Genomic DNA, 17,472 nt, shown 5'->3' on the forward strand with positions numbered 1-17,472 from the left:
TGGTGGTATCATCTTTTGACAAAAGAAAACACCTCAACTTAGTTTATCTGAAGCAAGGCAGGATGAAGGATCAAGGGCATTTTGTGATGCATATGAATCTTTCAAGATATGTAGGATATAGAAAAATACGTTAACTAAGAATAGACCCCAAACCCTTTAATACTGACTCACAGGCTCAGTGACGAAAAATTAATGCTTTGGGCATATAAAAACTAAAATTAGAACTCATAGTAGTTGAACTATTTATCCATAGTCTAAGGAGTGATGTCTCTAATGATTCTTATCAGAATATAGTCAATTACTTTGTTTGGTTTTCAATTTGAGCTGGGGTTTGTAACCTTCCTTTCTTAGGCAGTGTTTCTCAAAAGTTTTAGGAAAAGGTGCTTGAGAGTCATCTTTGTGTTCTAACAGATCAATAGTTATTTCCTAAGGGAATTTCATAGTTCCGAACAGCTTAAATAATTCAACCAGAAATAGCCAAAGAAGAAAAGAAAAACTGTACCAATGAAAAATACCCTGTTGAGTCAACATAGAATATAAAAGAAACAGAGAACTTGGGAGGTGTGCATATCTTTAGGGAGGAAAAGAGTGAAGTTTGTGGTTGATAGAGGAGCATGGTCTATGACTGGTTACATCAACTATGAAATGGAAAATCATTCTTTCAGAAAATAATCTGTTTATTGAATATGGCCAGTGCATTCTTCGGAATTTATGGCACTACCATAAACCAAACATCTGTGAACATTCTTCCTTAGTCTCTCACAGAAAAGGTAATTTCATTATTGTAAGAACTTTTAAAAATAGAGATTAAACTCTGCTAGCTTTAGAGTAGCTCGCAAAGGAGATGATTTGGAAGAGCCTTAAAAATAATTTTGATAGCTTCCTCCAACCATTTTCAAGGTTCTTAAGGACGCTTTGTAGTTTGCTGACAAAATGCATTAAGTGTAGAAGTTTTGTTTGCAGACTGTATTCTCTTATCTTGACTTGAGTTGTGGTTCCTTCTATTTGATTTATTTTATTTTGCCTTATTTATTTATTGTTATTATTTTAATTTTAAGAAGATAGTCTTAACCTTCCCTTCTAGTGGTGAGTATTCCAGAAAGCATTGCCATAACGCAAAAGTGGGAAATGGGAAGACTTATAACACTGAGATTTGTGTTTCAGCAACTTGAGGCACACAAGGAAGAGAAAAAGTAGCCCCCGTTTCTTCCTACCCCTGACTGCCAGTGCCCTCATTGATCAAACTCAGCCAGAAACCAGATGGTACCAAAGCCTTTGAAATGCAACCTACAAGGGTCAACATCTGACCCTTACCTCCCTAGAACAGAGCAGAGTGTGGGAAGGCAAAGAATGACTAAAAGAAACCATGCCCAGGATCAGCTCAAAGCCAAATTCATAAGGGATCTTATCACTGAATGACAATATGGCGTTCATAGTAACAGTTAAAGATTGCTTAGCTGGCATCAACCAAGAGCTCTTGCTATCCACCCACTTCACATCCAATGTTGTGGGGGGTTTATTTAAAATGGGAAGATTTGTTTATAAACTAGGGTTTTCCAGCAGGATTTAAAGAAAGATAACTAAAGATTAGTAGTCATCATTGTTTTACAATATGTGTTTATTTATTTTTTCACTGTTCAAAGTTTATTTAGAATTTTAGTTGGTGTGACACATGGCTAGTTGCATTGTTTATATACAGATCTTTCTTTTACATTAAATGCATACTATATTCTGATATCTACAGTGCACAAAATCAGATCCTTTAGAACAGTTATGCACAATACATGCAATACTGGATTTATGCATCGGATCCCAGCATGTGATTGGAGAAAAAAGTTGGACTGGGCATGGTGGGTGAGGGAACCAGGAGTTCTGTAACGCACAGTGAACACACATCTGCTTCAAAGAGCTGCTGCAGCGGATGCCATGTTGGCAGCGGTGCCCCTGAGGTGGTGGAGCCACTTCTCATTGACCCATCTAGGACCGCACCAGGTAGGGATCATCCAGCATCGGGATAGAGCTGCAGGGGTGTGTGAACCAGGCCTGTCTGTAACTCTAGGAAACGGAAGGCCATTTCAGTATTACCACTTGAGCAATAACAGATCAGATAACAAGGACAATATACACAACCTCCAACTAGAATCCTGCTGTGGTCTAGACAGTGAAGTGGGACGCCACTAGGAAACGTTAGAACTGCAGCTCTTTGGGATCCCCCAGAGTGTACGTGTGCTCTCCTTCAAACGGGCCTCTTCCTCGGCAGTCAGAGTCACCTTCACAGCATCTGAGATTCTACTATTCTATCCCAAGGTGCAAGGAACACTAAGGAAGACATCATCTTTTATTCCACAGAGACCCTTAATCATGGTGGAAACTGGATGCACCCGCCTAAGAGTCTTCATTATACTTTCTGCAAAATCAGCCACAAACAGTCCAATGGCCAGGACGTGCAGCCTTTCAGGTGGCTCACCTTGTAGGCATTGCCAACCACCTGTTTGTGAACCTCTGTCTGCTGATCCTTATCTGCATCAGCGCCTAGGTCAGGGTGCGGATTCTTCAAGGGGACACCAGCAACACTGACTCCACTCCACACAGGCACGCTAGAGTCTCCACGCTCCCCGAGGACCCACCCACGACAGCTCAGTGGGCAAACTGCCAGCCTTTCTCCTATCAGGTAATGGAACCGGGCTGGATCCAGATTGCAACCACTTCCTATTACACAGTTTTGGGGAAAGACACTTATCTTCCAAGCTGCATAGGTCAAGATATCCACTGGATTGGAAACAACAAGCAACTTGCTGTTTGGGCTCTATTTCACAATATTAGGAATGATGAATTTAAAGATGTTCATGTTAGGCTGGACCAAATTAAGATGGCTTTGTCCCTCTTGCTGATGCCCCAGGTGTGATAATAAGCAGCTTGAGTTTGCAGTCACGTTATAGTCTTTGCCAGAGACAATTTTTGGTGTTCATCCATCTATGGAATTGTTATTGTGGATACAGTGATGAATAAGCTGCAGGGGGTCCCTGTTCTCGGGCAGATAAAAGTCACATTAAGCCAAGGGAGTTTTGAGGTATCTGTGGTTAAAATAAAGTAATAAACCAGATGTAATGGCAAATTTTATGTGTCAATGTAGCTGGGCCACGGTGTGCAGATATTTGGTTAAACATTATTCTAGATGCTTCTGAGAGAGTGATTTAGATAAGATTTACATTTAAATTGGTGGACTTTGAATAAAGAAGATTGTCCTCCATAATGGGTGGGCCTCATACACTCATATCAAGGCCTGACCTTCAGAACAAAAGACTTAACCTCCTCTGAGCAAGAGAAGAACTCTAGCAGATGGCAGATTTGAACTGCAGCATAGGCTCTTCTCTGTGTCCCCAGCTGCCAGCCCACCCTGCAGATTTTGGACCTGCCAGTCTCCAAAATTACCTGAGCCAATTCCTTAGAATCTCATATATAAATATATGCACACATAGATGTATATATACACACGTACCTACACACACATCCTATTGGCTCTGTTTCTCTGGAGAGCCCTAACTAGTACAATAAAGTAAGCTAAAATAAAGTTGCACTTTAGGTTACACTTCTGATTTTATGAAGAAGACTTTACAGATTTTCAATTAAATCTTCTAGTTGGAGCCAGGTTGTTAGGGTCCAACAGGGGGACTGCCAAAAAGCAACTTTTTGCTAAAGGTGCTGAAACAGTAACGGTGGGTGATCCACCTGCCAACGAACTGATGAGTTATTTCAGGAGGATAGGGCATTTCCTAGGGGAACTACCCCTCCAACTCTATCATATAACCTTGAAAACAAGGAGTATATCTCCCATGGATTGTCTTATGCTTTTTAAAAAGATCATTATATATTTTATTAGAGAGAGAATAACACTCTTCCAGATTTGGGAGCCTAGCAATTCTGGAAACCCAGATAATCTGAGGAGGGTTCCAGCTAGAAATTCAGTGAATTAGCAGGGCCAGGCATTCTCCTCAATTAATGAGGGCCAACTCTGTGGCAAAAGCATACATGGGGCTGAGGAAAAGTATAAAGGATACAGTGTTTAGTGAGCATAAAACCTTCTTAGAGAAAAAAATGTGTGACTATCCAAATGTTCAAGAGTTTAAAAATGAGGGTGGCTGGGTGGCTCAGTTGGTTAAGCAACTGCCTTCAGCTCAGATCGTGATCCTGGAGTCCCAGGATCGAGTCCCACGTCGGGCTCCCTGCTCAGTGGGGAGTCTGCTTCTCCCTCTGACCCTCTCCCCTCTCATGCTCTCTCTCACTCTCTCTCTCTCAAAAAAATAAATAAAATCTTTAAAAAAAAAAAAGTTTAAAAATGATATAAGACAGCAATATAAGGCAATATACCTACCAACTCTCAGGTGAGTAGTTTAGATAAGAAGGTCAGTAGAAGGTCAGGAAAAGCTCTCTTTGGGCTGTAGTGCTCTGGAGAAAGTGGAGCTTAGTCATAGCCTTAAATGGAGCTTGTAGTATCATGGGCTGGCCTTTACATGGAGATGGACATATAAGGTAGCCTTTCAATTAATATGACGACATGTGTGTGCACATATAAAAATATATTTTTATATTTATATATATTTTAAAATGTATTTATATTCATATTTAATTTTATATAAATATATATGAATTTTTTATGTGGCTCTCAAAAGTGTGGTAGAAGTAAAATAAAAAACTATGCCAGTAGCAAAAGGCTATGTTGTAATATTGTGAAATAGAGCCCAAACGGCAAGTAGCTTGTTGTTTCCAATCCAGTGGATATCTTGACCTATGCAGCTTGGAAGATAAGTGTCTTTTCCCAAAACTGTGTAATAGGAAGTGGTTGCAATCTGGATCCAGCCCGGTTCCATTACCTGATAGGAGAAAGGCTGGCAGTTTGCCCACTGAGCTGTCGTGGGTGGATCCTCGGGGAGCGTGGAGACTCTAGCGTGCCTGTGTGGAGTGGAGTCAGTGTTGCTGGTGTCCCCTTGAAGAATCTGCACCCTGACCTAGGCACTGATGCAGATAAGGATCAGCAGACAGAGGTTCACAAACAGGTGGTTGGCAATGCCTACAAGGTGAGCCACCTGAAAGGCTGCACGTCCTGGCCATTGGACTGTTTGTGGCTGATTTTGCGGAAAGTATAATGAAGACTCTTAGGCGGGTGCATCCAGTTTCCACCATGATTAAGGGTCTCTGTGGAATAAAAGATGATGTCTTCCTTAGTGTTCCTTGCACCTTGGGATGGAATAGTAGAATCTCAGATGCTGTGAAGGTGACTCTGACTGCCGAGGAAGAGGCCCGTTTGAAGGAGAGCACACGTACACTCTGGGGGATCCCAAAGAGCTGCAGTTCTAACGTTTCCTAGTGGCGTCCCACTTCACTGTCTAGACCACAGCAGGATTCTAGTTGGAGGTTGTGTATATTGTCCTTGTTATCTGATCTGTTATTGCTCAAGTGGTAATACTGAAATGGCCTTCCGTTTCCTAGAGTTACAGACAGGCCTGGTTCACACACCCCTGCAGCTCTATCCCGATGCTGGATGATCCCTACCTGGTGCGGTCCTAGATGGGTCAATGAGAAGTGGCTCCACCACCTCAGGGGCACCGCTGCCAACATGGCATCCGCTGCAGCAGCTCTTTGAAGCAGATGTGTGTTCACTGTGCATTACAGAACTCCTGGTTCCCTCACCCACCATGCCCAGTCCAACTTTTTTCTCCAATCACATGCTGGGATCCGATGCATAAATCCAGTATTGCATGTATTGTGCACAACTGTTCTAAAGGATCTGATTTTGTGCACTGTAGATATCAGGTGCCTCACTTGGAGGCCATAGGGGCACATACTGAAATGGATCATCCTAAATATGTAATCCATAATAAAAAGATTTCTACGCATGACACAGGCCAAATCATATTACCCTACATTGTCACAGGGACAGGAAGTGTGTTTGTTACTTGATAAAGGAGACTCTACTTCCCTTAGCACAGTGTAGCTTTTTGATACCTGTCTTCCTGCTCCTCTCCCTTGTCACTTGTCCTTTACAACACACATGCACCTCCTCCTTCCTTTTTTGCCAGATATTTCTCTACCTTAGTATTTTCCCCAAGTGTGGAATGGGAATAATGTTCATTCTAGAATTTAAGCAGCTTTTTTGTGAACTTCTCTTGTTCTCAGTGAGGACTGTCAGTTGATCTTCTGCCTCTTGCCCTGTTCGTACTCACAGGCTAGAGCATCACAGCCAGGCAGGTGGTAGTCATGATGCTCGTGTCACTAACCTAAATGAAACAAGGCAGTAGACCTACAAGTCACTTACTGTGCCTTGTCCCTCCTGTTTCCTTCCCTCCTGCTAGTTTTTTCAGATCTATATTTACAGATGGAGTCTGAATGTGCAGACCAGGTGATTTTGCTCTTGAATAGGAAATAGATGGAAATATTTGCGAAGAAAAGATTCATAATTGTTGGACACTATTTGAGTCTAATGACTTCGGAGAAAAATGTTTATGCTGCACTCTGTTGTATGTTTTCTTCTCTATGAAAATAGTGTAACATGTAACAAACTCAGAAACAAGTTTGTTAGTGAATATTTTTACCTATGGGGTGTTTACTTAGTTTTCTTGCTCTGAACACCAGAATCTTGACTAGACAAATGATGTATGACCTGCCCAGTTCTGATTTTTGTCCAGAATACTGGTTCTTGACCTTTTAGGGTCACAGTTCTCTTTGAGGGTCTAAAGAAAATCATGGACCCATTACCTGGGAAAATTCACATATTGACATGAAATTTTATGTAGATCTTTAGTCTTGATCCAAATATCCCTGCAAGTCTACCCATGTGATTCCATTTAAGACTCTTGATCTATGACTAGGGATTTTGCTTACTCCAGATTTTGTAAAGGATTAATTGAGAATAGCGGAACCAACTCATATTCTGAAAAGAAGCTGTATATTTCACTAAATTATTAACCTAACAGTGAATCTCAAATGAATGGCAGTGGTTTTGTCACAGACTTCCCATTTCCTTCTCTAGGAGCTAGTCTCTGTCCTGGGGTAGCTCAGATTTCATGGTCCCTCAAGCTATAACAGGACCTGCTACTCTTCTTCTGGAGCCTTACTGGGGCATACATGTTTATAGTCAAGAGCTAACTCACTCTTCACTTATGCACTTGTGCAAATTTCTTTTTAAGTACAAACTCTCTCAACTGTATTGCTAAGGAGTTCTTTTTCTCTCTTAAAAAAATGCCTGCTACCAGTAAGTTCCCAAAGGACTTTTCTCTCTGTTTGCAGGAAGCTGCAGTTTATGACCTATCTTTGTATTGAGTATGTTCCATCACTCTTTGTTCTGTGCTCTTTGCTATCCTTAGGGGCTGGAAGAAGTTTTCAAACACCTTTGGTTGAAAAAATGTCTTTGTAATTGAGGTTTGAGCTACAAGCAGATCCCTTGCCCCAAATAAGGTAGAAACATGTAAGCCATTATACCTCCTGTCCCTCTTCCCCAACCACTGGCTGAAGCATCTAGGCTGCCCCCCATTACCTTGTTATGCTCAGTAGGCAATGGCAGATTGAGTAGAGAAGGTGAGCAGAAAGTAAACTCACTTTATTTCATAGTTATCCAGTCTTATCTCACAACTTTAATCCAGATACTTTTAGAAGTTTGCTTCAGGCTGAGGTTTTAAAGCAAAATTTTATGTTGTGAAACATTTTGAATCCCATATCCAAGCAAATAAAATCCAAGAAGGCAAAAATTATTTCTAAGGCCTGTAAGTTTAAAGGCAGTTAATATATTCATTCATTCTTTAACCCATTAATTATATAGCATGTAGAGTAAATATGAAATAAGCCTTCTGCCTTCTCAAAAATTACTGAATGATAAAAATAAAGATTTCAGATAAGAGATCAACTATTAGCCTTGGATTGAATCTACATGATAGACTTTGTGGAACCAAACATCAATTTCAAGTTTCTAGTGATTTAACAATCTGCTCTCAGGAGCTGGTGGAAGCTGGCTCCAGCACACCCTATGTCAAGTATCCATCTTATTGGGTTCTCTATTCTGTTTCATTGGTCTATTTATCTGTTTCTATCTTAATTGACACAGATTTTTAATAAATATTGGCAGGCTAAATCTTTCCATTTTATTCTGTTTGGGGAAGGGATATTGGGTGTTTGTGGGGTTTTGTTTTCTTATAAAGAAGAGCCGTATTTAGAATCTATTGTTCAATTTAGATTCTGCTGAATCAATACTAACTCCGTTAGGAACTTGAAATGCAACCTCCCGCATGGAACTGGTCTTCTGGAAGGTAAAAGAAGAGCTGAAAGGAAAGAAGTAATCATTTTGCCCGAGAATATCTTACATCTCGCATTGCTCTTTTGATGACTTCTCTGGCCTCCACTGCTGGCAGGAGTTTGGTCTATAATGGCATGATGTTTCTTGACACTTTCAAAGAGAAGAGAAAAGGAGAAGTGCCATTGAGGTTTATTACATTTTAAAGGTTAAATTTCCACAGTAATTTCTAAAGTTGTGACCAGGAGGTGGGAAGGAAGAATTAAGTTGGTATGAATTTTTGACTCATCTTTATAAGTAGTGTATGAATGACAGTGGAAGATAGTTTCAGGTTGAAGTAATGGATCCATGACTTTCACAAAAGTCATTTCTCAGGTTACCTACATTTATTTTTTCTCTAAATACCTATAACCATCATACTACTCAGAGTTAAAAACATCTTTACCTAACAAAATTTTAAGTTTTCTTTTAGATTTTCTATATATAATATAAACAGGACTAGAGATTTTCCTCACAAAGTATATGGAAATAAATGTAAACTTTTTCAGTGCACTTTGTTAACATAAAGGTTTTGGTCATTTGGGGCAGGGGGGACAAAACCCAAAATACCCAGTGCAATCCTTAATTTTATGTGTCAACTTGGCTAGGCCATGGTAACCAGATATTTGGTCAAACACTAGTCAAAATGTTGCTGTTGAAGATATTTTGTAGATGATATTGACATTTAAATAAGTAGTCTCTGAGTAAAGCAGATTACCTTCCATATTGTGGGTGGGCCTCACCCAAACAATTGAAGGTCTTAAGAAAAAAAAAAAGACTGGTGATGTTTCCTAGGGGGGAGGGCCAGCAGACTGCCTTTGGACTCAAGCTGCCCCATCAAATTCTTCCCTGAGTCTCTAGCCTGCAGCCCTCACCTGCAGATTCCATTCTTGCCAACATTTACAATTACATAAACCAATTCCTTAAAATCAATCAATCATTCATTCAGTCTCTCTCTCCATATGTGTGTGAGTGTATATGTATATGTCTATGAATATCTATATATCTTCTTGTTTCTGTTTCTCTGGAGAACCCTGACAGTCCAACCAGAAACCACCAAACTTATCCAAGGCTTTATAAGGATGTATATGTATAGCTATGAGAGCACACTTTCATTTTGCTACCGTTATCTACTGTTATGCTCTTGGCCTCTAAAGTATAGTCTTGACGTGCTACTTGCTGATAGGGATCAGAAGTTACTCCTGCAGAGACTTATGACAACTCAGAAAAAGAGTTTTAATTTTAAACTTGTTGAAAAAGGAAAAGTTAATTTAAATTCTGTCCCCAGTGCTTGTGATACTTGGTAAAACTGGCACACACCTAAAGAGATTGGCAGTATACCTGGGTACAATATATTTGGAAAGCAATAAATATCAAAGGTGTATAAAAATGTTTATATCTTTTGACTTAATATTCCAAGTTCTAGGTTTTTGTTTTCAAAACTTATCTAGAAAATTAGAAAAACACTATGTGCATATATATGTATATATAATACATACATAGCAATATATATATATATTGATCTATAACTAGTTATCAGATATAGTTATATATATTATATATACTTAGTTTTTTAGTTGTGGGCTGGATCATGCCTCCCCCAAGTTCACATGTTGAAGTCCTAACCCCCTGTAGCTCAGAATGTAACCATATTTGTAGATAAGGTCTTTAAAGAAGAAATTCAGTTAAAATGAGGTCTTTAGGGTGGGCCCTAATCCAATAGGACTGTTGTCCTTATAAGAAATGGAAATTTGGACACAGACATGCACACACAGAGAAGAAAGACCACGTGTAGCCAGAGGGAGAAGCAGTCCATCTACAAGTCTAGGAGAGAGGGCTTAGAAGAAATCAACTCTGCTAACACCTTGATCTTAAGACTTCTAGCCTCCAGAACTGTGGGAAGATCAATTTCTATTGTTTAAACTATCCAGTCTGACACTTTGTTATGGCAGTGCTAGCAAACTAATACTTGTTTAAATACGTATGTCTCTACAGATTAGTTCTAAGACTAAATAAAATCTAAATAAGCAATAGCAGGAAGATATTTAGATTTAAATTGATGTATCACTATGTTGGACTATTATATAGTCCTTAAAATGAAAATTAAGAGACTTTATTGAAAAGAAATTACAATAGGATATAAACAAACAATAGCATATTATCCAGCAGTCAAAAAAAACAAAACAAAACAGAACTGCCTACATTCACATGCCCAATGCTCCAAAACATAACACTGAATGATTTAAAAAAAACAACAATGTGATTTACCATTTGATACCGTTAATATAAATGGGAAAGCACTTTCACAATGAATAGTTTATATAGCTCATGGATAGATATGCACTTAGATAAAGGTAGATAATATGTATTGGAAGAAAACACCTTAAGTGTATGAGCATGGGTCCCTGTGGGTGGAGTCTGGGACTGGGATCTACAAGGAAGGGAACTAGCCAGGAAACCAAATATCCTGAGGAGCCTGGATGAACTGATGCAGATAATGTGCCTGGAGGCAGAGACAGCCAACCAGGCTTGATTGTATCAATCCAATTCTGCCTCTGAAGTGCAACTAGAAACAAATAGATGGTAGTGAAAGACCAGAATGCAAAAAAGTCTATGCTATAGTGAAACCTCTATAACAGAATTTATAGGGCTGAACAAGAAATTAAAGAACGAGGGTGCCTGGGTGGCTCAGTCATTAAGCATCTGCCTCTGGCTGAGATCATGATCCCAGGGTCCTGGGATCGAGCCCCACATTGGGCTCCCGGCTCAGCGGGAAATCTGCTTCTCTCTCTCTCTCTCCCTCTGCCCCTCCCCACCACTCGTTCTCTCTCTCTCTCAAATAAATAAATAAAATCTTAAAAAAAAAAAGAAATTGAATAACAGAAAAATAGGTAAATAATGGTGGTAACATTGAGGGTAAATTTAGTTCTTTATTTTTGTGTTGATGAGAAATTTTTTTACTTTGATTATTATTTTGTCCTATAAATCAAATTCCTGAGGCAAAATAAAAGAATGAAAAGTTGCCTTTAGTCCAAGATCCTCATTGTGGTATTCCGTTCTTTCCAGAGAAAAAAATAACCTGGCTGTTGTCATCAACAAAACAAAATAGATGTAATTATCCAAAAATTCAAGCAAAAACTCTACAGTGACCTAAATTATGTGTGCGGTCGAAGCCCACAGTGAATTTGCCACTAGAGATATGGCTTCAGCTGAGTTTTGTCTTTTTCATTCTGTTCTCCTTATGGTTTCTTGTTCGCAGTTCCGTCTCCCTCTCTCCCGCTCTCCCTCCAACAAACACCTAAAATAAGCTTTTTGACTCCCTAGCTTCTCCTTGTACCCTGCTGTCAAGTGTAGTAAAGAGAACAAAGAAAAGCCAATTTGATTCTGACTGCTCTGAGACTTTCAGTAGTCATCTCAGTCACTGGGGGAGAGGAGAAATCCTGCCCACAGATGCCAAGTCGCTCCTCGCCCACGGGCACTGGCCGGTGCACGGAGCTGCCGCGCGGGCAGAATTCCGTTGAGTGGGCTCTCCGTGGCTGAGAGAACCCAGGGGAGGAGAGTCCATCACGTGGAGGTGGCTTTTTCCTGTGTTCTGTTTTTGAGATTAGATCAAACTTCAAGCCTTTTCATTATAGTCAGCTATGATTTTTTTCCACCTTGAGGTGAAAAGCTTAAATGCTGGGCAGTGATTCTCAACTCCCAGTGCACGTTACAATCACCTGGGATGTTTTCAAACATATCCGGTTGTGCGCGCCAAACTCAGACCCAATGAGTCAGCATCTCTGGGGGTGGGTCACGGGTATCGGGAAATCAGATATGCAGCCAGCACCGTGAACTACTGGGCTAGAATCCTCATTTATTCAGTGTAGCTCTTCTGTAATAAATAGTCACCGTGTTTAGCGTCAGTGTCAGCCGTCTCCTGTAACAGATGTCAGGAGACTCTTACCTGTTTCTAATGAGACTGGCTTCTCTGTCAGCTTGGATATTGAAAAAGAGGAGCATAGTGATGGGATTATTTCTCTTTAGAATGAGAACTTATTATTCTGTTGTTAATGTGATTTAATGTTGAAATGAATGAATTTACAGGCACAAGGCACTCTTTTATTTTATATTGCTAATCAGAAGTATGTGACAATATCTCCCTCCCCATATTTCTTATTAAAAAACAAAACAGATCAGGATAATTTTTTAAACTGATTCTCTAGAAGCCTTTCAGAAATGTGGGAGTCGGTAGTAAAAGTGTAAATATATATTCTTTTCAGAGTTTAACTTAGACAAGATGTCAGATTTTGATCTCAATTGCATGCTTCTCCCCCAGTTGTATTAAGTAATTAATTTAGAGAGACAAGAGAAGGGACTCAGAGGGAGGTTGAATACCCTTCTTTCATGGGTACAAACCTGCTATGTCTCCCATCCTTAAAAAAAACAACAAAACTTCTCATTGATCCTATATCCTTTCCAAGTGACATCCCATATCTATATCCCTTTAGAAAGAGTAGTTTATAATTGTTTTTCATTCTCATTTTTTCCTGCTCCTGTTCTCACTTGAACTCTTTAGAGCCAAGTTTTGTCCTTGCATTCCACTGAATTATCTTTTGTAAAGGTCACTAATAGCCTCCTTGCATTCAAAAACAGTGGTTATATCTCAGCCCCATGTCTTACTCATCTCATCAGTAGAATGTAACAAGGTCATTAACTCTCTTGATCCTTTACTCCTCATCTTGATCCTTTACTCCGCCACTTTCTCGTGATCCCCATCCCATCTCCCGGAGTGCTCTTCTCTTTGCTGTGCTGGTTCCTCCCCATCTCCCTGATCATTCCTAGCAGGTTGTCTCAGGGCTTCTTCCCCTGCCCACTCTCTACCCTTCCTCTAGAGCCAAGGAGATTTCACATATCCTAAAATTCCACATATATTTTAATGTCTACCCATTTATATTTCCATCTTCAACCTTTATCCTGAAGTATAGACTCATTTGTCAACATCTCCTGTTGGATATTAGTATCATCTTTGGTTTAATACACAAAATGAACTCTTGTTTTTTTCCTCCTCCAAACTATTCCTCCCACAGTCCTCCCTATCTTAGTAAATGGCAACTTCGTTGTACCAGTTGCTTGGCCAAAAATCTTGCCTTCATCCCTGATTTCTTTCTTCAATACTCCATATCCAATTTATTAGCTAATCCTGACAACTCTACCTTTGAAATTATCCAGAATACTACCACCTCCACTGCTACCAGCCCCTTCCTGATTACCATCACCTGTCATCTGGATTATTCTAGTAGCCCACGTACTGTCCTTTGTGTTCCCATCCTTGCCAGCTCTTCTCCTCCAGTCCTCTCACCCCCACTGCACAAAGCAGCACACAGCTCCACACATAAGCCAGGTATATCATTCCTTGTTCAAGACCCTTGCAAGCCGGGGTGCTTGGGGGGCACAGTCAGTTAAGGGTCGACTCCTGGTTTCCCCTCAGGTCGTGATCTCAGGGTTGTGAGATCTGAGATTGTGCCGTGTTGAGCTCTGTGCTTAGCATGGAGTCTGCTTAAAAGACTCTCTTTCCCTCTCCCTCTGCCTCCACCCCTCCCCCCGCCCCCACTCAGGCTAGCATGTTCGCAGGCGCCTGCACTCTCTCTCTCTCCCTCAAATAAAGAAATAAATCTTAAAAACAAAACAAAACAAAACAAAACCCTTGCAAGACTCCCCCGTGGTTCAGAATAGAGACTAAATCCTCATGGTGACCTCTGAGGTCCCACATAACTGGCCCCTACCACCTTTGGCCTCTTCTCTTAGAACTGTCATGCCTGCTCACTAGCCACAGCACACTAGCCTCCTTTCTGTTTGCAGACACTCCTAGCATTTGTCCTCCTTTTCTGGAATGTTCTACTTCCTTGCTCTTTCCTTTTCCAGAATGCTGTATTTCCAGAAGGCACATAACTTACATCCTTGCTTCCCTCTCTGCAAGTGTCACCTCCAGAGAAGACCACTGTGACCATCTCATCTAAAATAGCAATCTTCTTCTACTTCCCTTCCTTACCTTAATCCTGACCACTTTTTTTCTTCACAACACTTACCAACTGACTTTATACATTTTTTTAGAATGTATTGTCTGTTTCCCCCACTATGTTGTAAGCTCCACAAGGCTATTTCGTTCACTGCTTTATCAGTAGCACCAAGAACAGTGCATGGCAAATGGTAAATGCTCAATAAATATGTACTGTCTGAATTATAACTCTGATTTCTTTAATTTTTAGAAAATCTCTTTCCCAGCCCATGTTCTGAATTTCTATTATTTGATCATTTATTCTTTGTATTTTTTTAAAGATTTTATTTATTTGTTTGAGAGAGAGAGAGAGAGAGAGAGAGCGGTGCAGGGGGGAGGGGCAGAGGGAGAGGGAGAAGCAGACTCCCCATTGAGCAGGGAGCGGAAAGCTGAGCTCAATCCCAGGACCCTGAGATCATGACCTGAGTGGAAGGTGGACACTTAACCAACTGAGACACCCAGGTGCCCCTATTTGTATTTTTAACTAAAATACATTAACAGAGTCCCCCAAACCCTGTGTAAATATCTCTTATTAGGTACATTTCAGCACCATATTTCACTGAATATAAGTCCTTATCAATTATAAGATGCATGATTATTTTATATGCCACTAAGAAAAAAATGCTGCCATTTATATAACATGCTATTTATTATAAGAAACATCTTTATTGATGAATTATTAAAATTTAAAAAGTAAATGTCTCTTAGAATTAATGAAATATGGCATTAAGCATCTTCCATGTGGCAGATATTACTCCTCTAGTCCCTATATTAAGAGGTACAGAGATTGGTAAGGGGAGAGACAGGTGTGTGCGTGTTCTAATAATGTGGGTCATGGTGAGTGATATTAAAGAAGGGGGGGGTAGCCATAGAGATTGTTTTGCTGTGTGTCCTTGGTATGCTGGAAGGCAGGGTGAAAGCTGATTTTATCTAAAGGAGTCTCTTATTTTGTGCTTTTTTTTTTTCTTTTAACCTCATTTTGTGGCTGTGGAGAAGTGTCTACTTCTTAAGGGATAGACATAGGTGATAAAAATAGCACAAAACACAAAGACCAAGACAAATAATTTTCAAATTAATCCAAACAATTTTTTTAAACAAATAAACAAAGCATTTAAGTTTCCCAAAAGGATGTTTCTGGTGAATAAAATGGAAATCCAAGATGAAAAACTGCCAGGTCAGTTATCAGAACATTTGATTTATTGCTGAGAGGCAGTTGACTTCAACTGTGCATATCTGCAAGTCATTGTATCATCTGTAGAGTTTCTCTTGAATTCACTTGTACATAGACACTGAATCACTTTACATGGCAGCTGGTCATAAAGGATCCAGGGCTTAAGACACCATGCAATATTAGATTAGCAATAGTGTTTTACAGGGACATTATCACCGAGAACAAACAAAGACATTGAAGGACAAAGAACAATTCCATTCTAAGCTACGCATCGCATCGGATTCCTATCCAATAAGAAGTGTTTTCAGTGTCTACAAAGAAAGCAAAATGTCTTTTCTCATAAAGCAGATCATTTTCCAAAGTGCCCTTTTATACTTAGCTCTTACCTCACATTTAATATTATTTATCATTATAATATTATTGATCTTCCAGTCTTGAGAGCCCTAGATTATGTACATTGAAAACTTGGGAGAAAGCAAAAAAGAAACTTAAAAGTATATGCAAAGCACTCTTCTCTCCTACCCGTTGAATCTTTTGTTGGACTCTTTGACTCCTAGGCCTTTATTGGACTGATCAGTGTACTGTACTATGGGAAGAAAAAGAGTTTCCAAACAAGTGGAGTATAAGGTTCTATGTAAGAATGGCCTTAAGCTACCTGGAAAGGGACATCCCAGATGAGGGAGGAAACTAAAGGTACACAGAGAAAGAAGGAGAAATGAGTTGGAATTTGACAGTTGGTGGCTGAGAAAAGGTTTAGGCAGTTTCCACAAGAAGTGGATCTTTGGGGAGGGTGAGAGCACTAAAGGAAAAGAAGCTTTGCTGTTGTATATGTTACACACTCACCTGTATTGCTGCTTCTACCTCTTGAAACTTTAGTGAAAGCCTATAATCCTTTCAGTGCTTTCTGGAGTTAAGTTTGTAAGTTTTTCCTGGGGAGGGGGATGTGATAGTATATCAAGATTGGCCATAGGGTGAATGCAAAGCAGTGTAAAAAGTCTAGCTTTATTTGAGTCCCATTTACTTACCTTCCCAAGACTCATTAGAACATTTCTTGGCTGAAATGCAAATTATGCCCAGTATGCTGGGTTTGTCTGATGTCCCTCGCCCGCCCCCATGCTTGCTCAGCACCTCCACTGAGGTGCCACCAGCTCCTGAGCTGCCCACTTGTACTGGCCCATGTTCTCACATCTTCCATCCCATTCACCAGAAGTACCATAACCCGGGTCCTGCTCCATTAGAGACACAGTAAGGGAGTGGCCAGTTAAAGAGCATGTTAGCGGAATGTAGTGGTTAAGAACATGGGGTGTGGAATCAAAGAGACCCAGGTTTGAATTGGCTCTGGCTCTTCCTAGTTATATGAGATTGGAAAAGCTGCTTGGTCTCACTGAGCCATTATTTTTTTCAGGTAAAAGAAAGTGAATGCCTACCTCTTGATGGTGGTGAAAGAATTAAATAAAATAGTGTTTGCACAGGGGACACTATTGTTTTGATTGCCCCAGCAGCCTGTCTTTCTTTCTTTCTTTCTTTCTTTCTTTCTTTCTTTCTTTCTTTCTTTCTTTCTTTCTTCTGCTGACAGAGTCTGTCCCCAATTCAATGCCTTATATCCCAGCTGCCGTAAGTCCATCTGAGTCTATCCCTGGGATATGTTTCATCCTGGGGCTAAGGAGAGGATGACCCTTTTGTGCTCTTGTCATGATCCAGACCTGCTGATGGCCATGTCTTCTGCTCTGTGGAAAGGCCAGGCTGAACAAATCAAGCTGAAGGCCAGTTTAGAGTAATATGGCAGGTTAGTTATTTAGATCAATTCTTACACTAAAAAAAAAAAAAATGCTGTAAAATATTTTTTATTCTGTTTTCTTAAAATCATTGAGGAGCTAAAAAGATAGTAAGGTTACAATCTAAGAATAAGAATGAGGGAAAGCTGCTTACACCCATAGAGGATTG

At 40.1% G+C, this 17,472-nt stretch overlaps 2 pseudogenes; one reads left to right on the forward strand and one right to left on the reverse strand.

Moving 5' to 3' along the window:
• Nucleotides 1-2,177: 2,177 nt before the first annotated feature.
• On the reverse strand, nt 2,178-2,965 carry LOC118527429 (L-lactate dehydrogenase A chain pseudogene; annotated as a pseudogene).
• A 1,678-nt stretch (nt 2,966-4,643) lies between these two features.
• Nucleotides 4,644-5,365, forward strand: LOC118527428 (L-lactate dehydrogenase A chain pseudogene; annotated as a pseudogene).
• Nucleotides 5,366-17,472: the final 12,107 nt, after the last annotated feature.

This window comes from Halichoerus grypus, chromosome 9 (assembly GCF_964656455.1).
Source record: "Halichoerus grypus chromosome 9, mHalGry1.hap1.1, whole genome shotgun sequence".
In the NCBI taxonomy this organism is placed as follows: Eukaryota; Metazoa; Chordata; class Mammalia; order Carnivora; family Phocidae; genus Halichoerus; species Halichoerus grypus.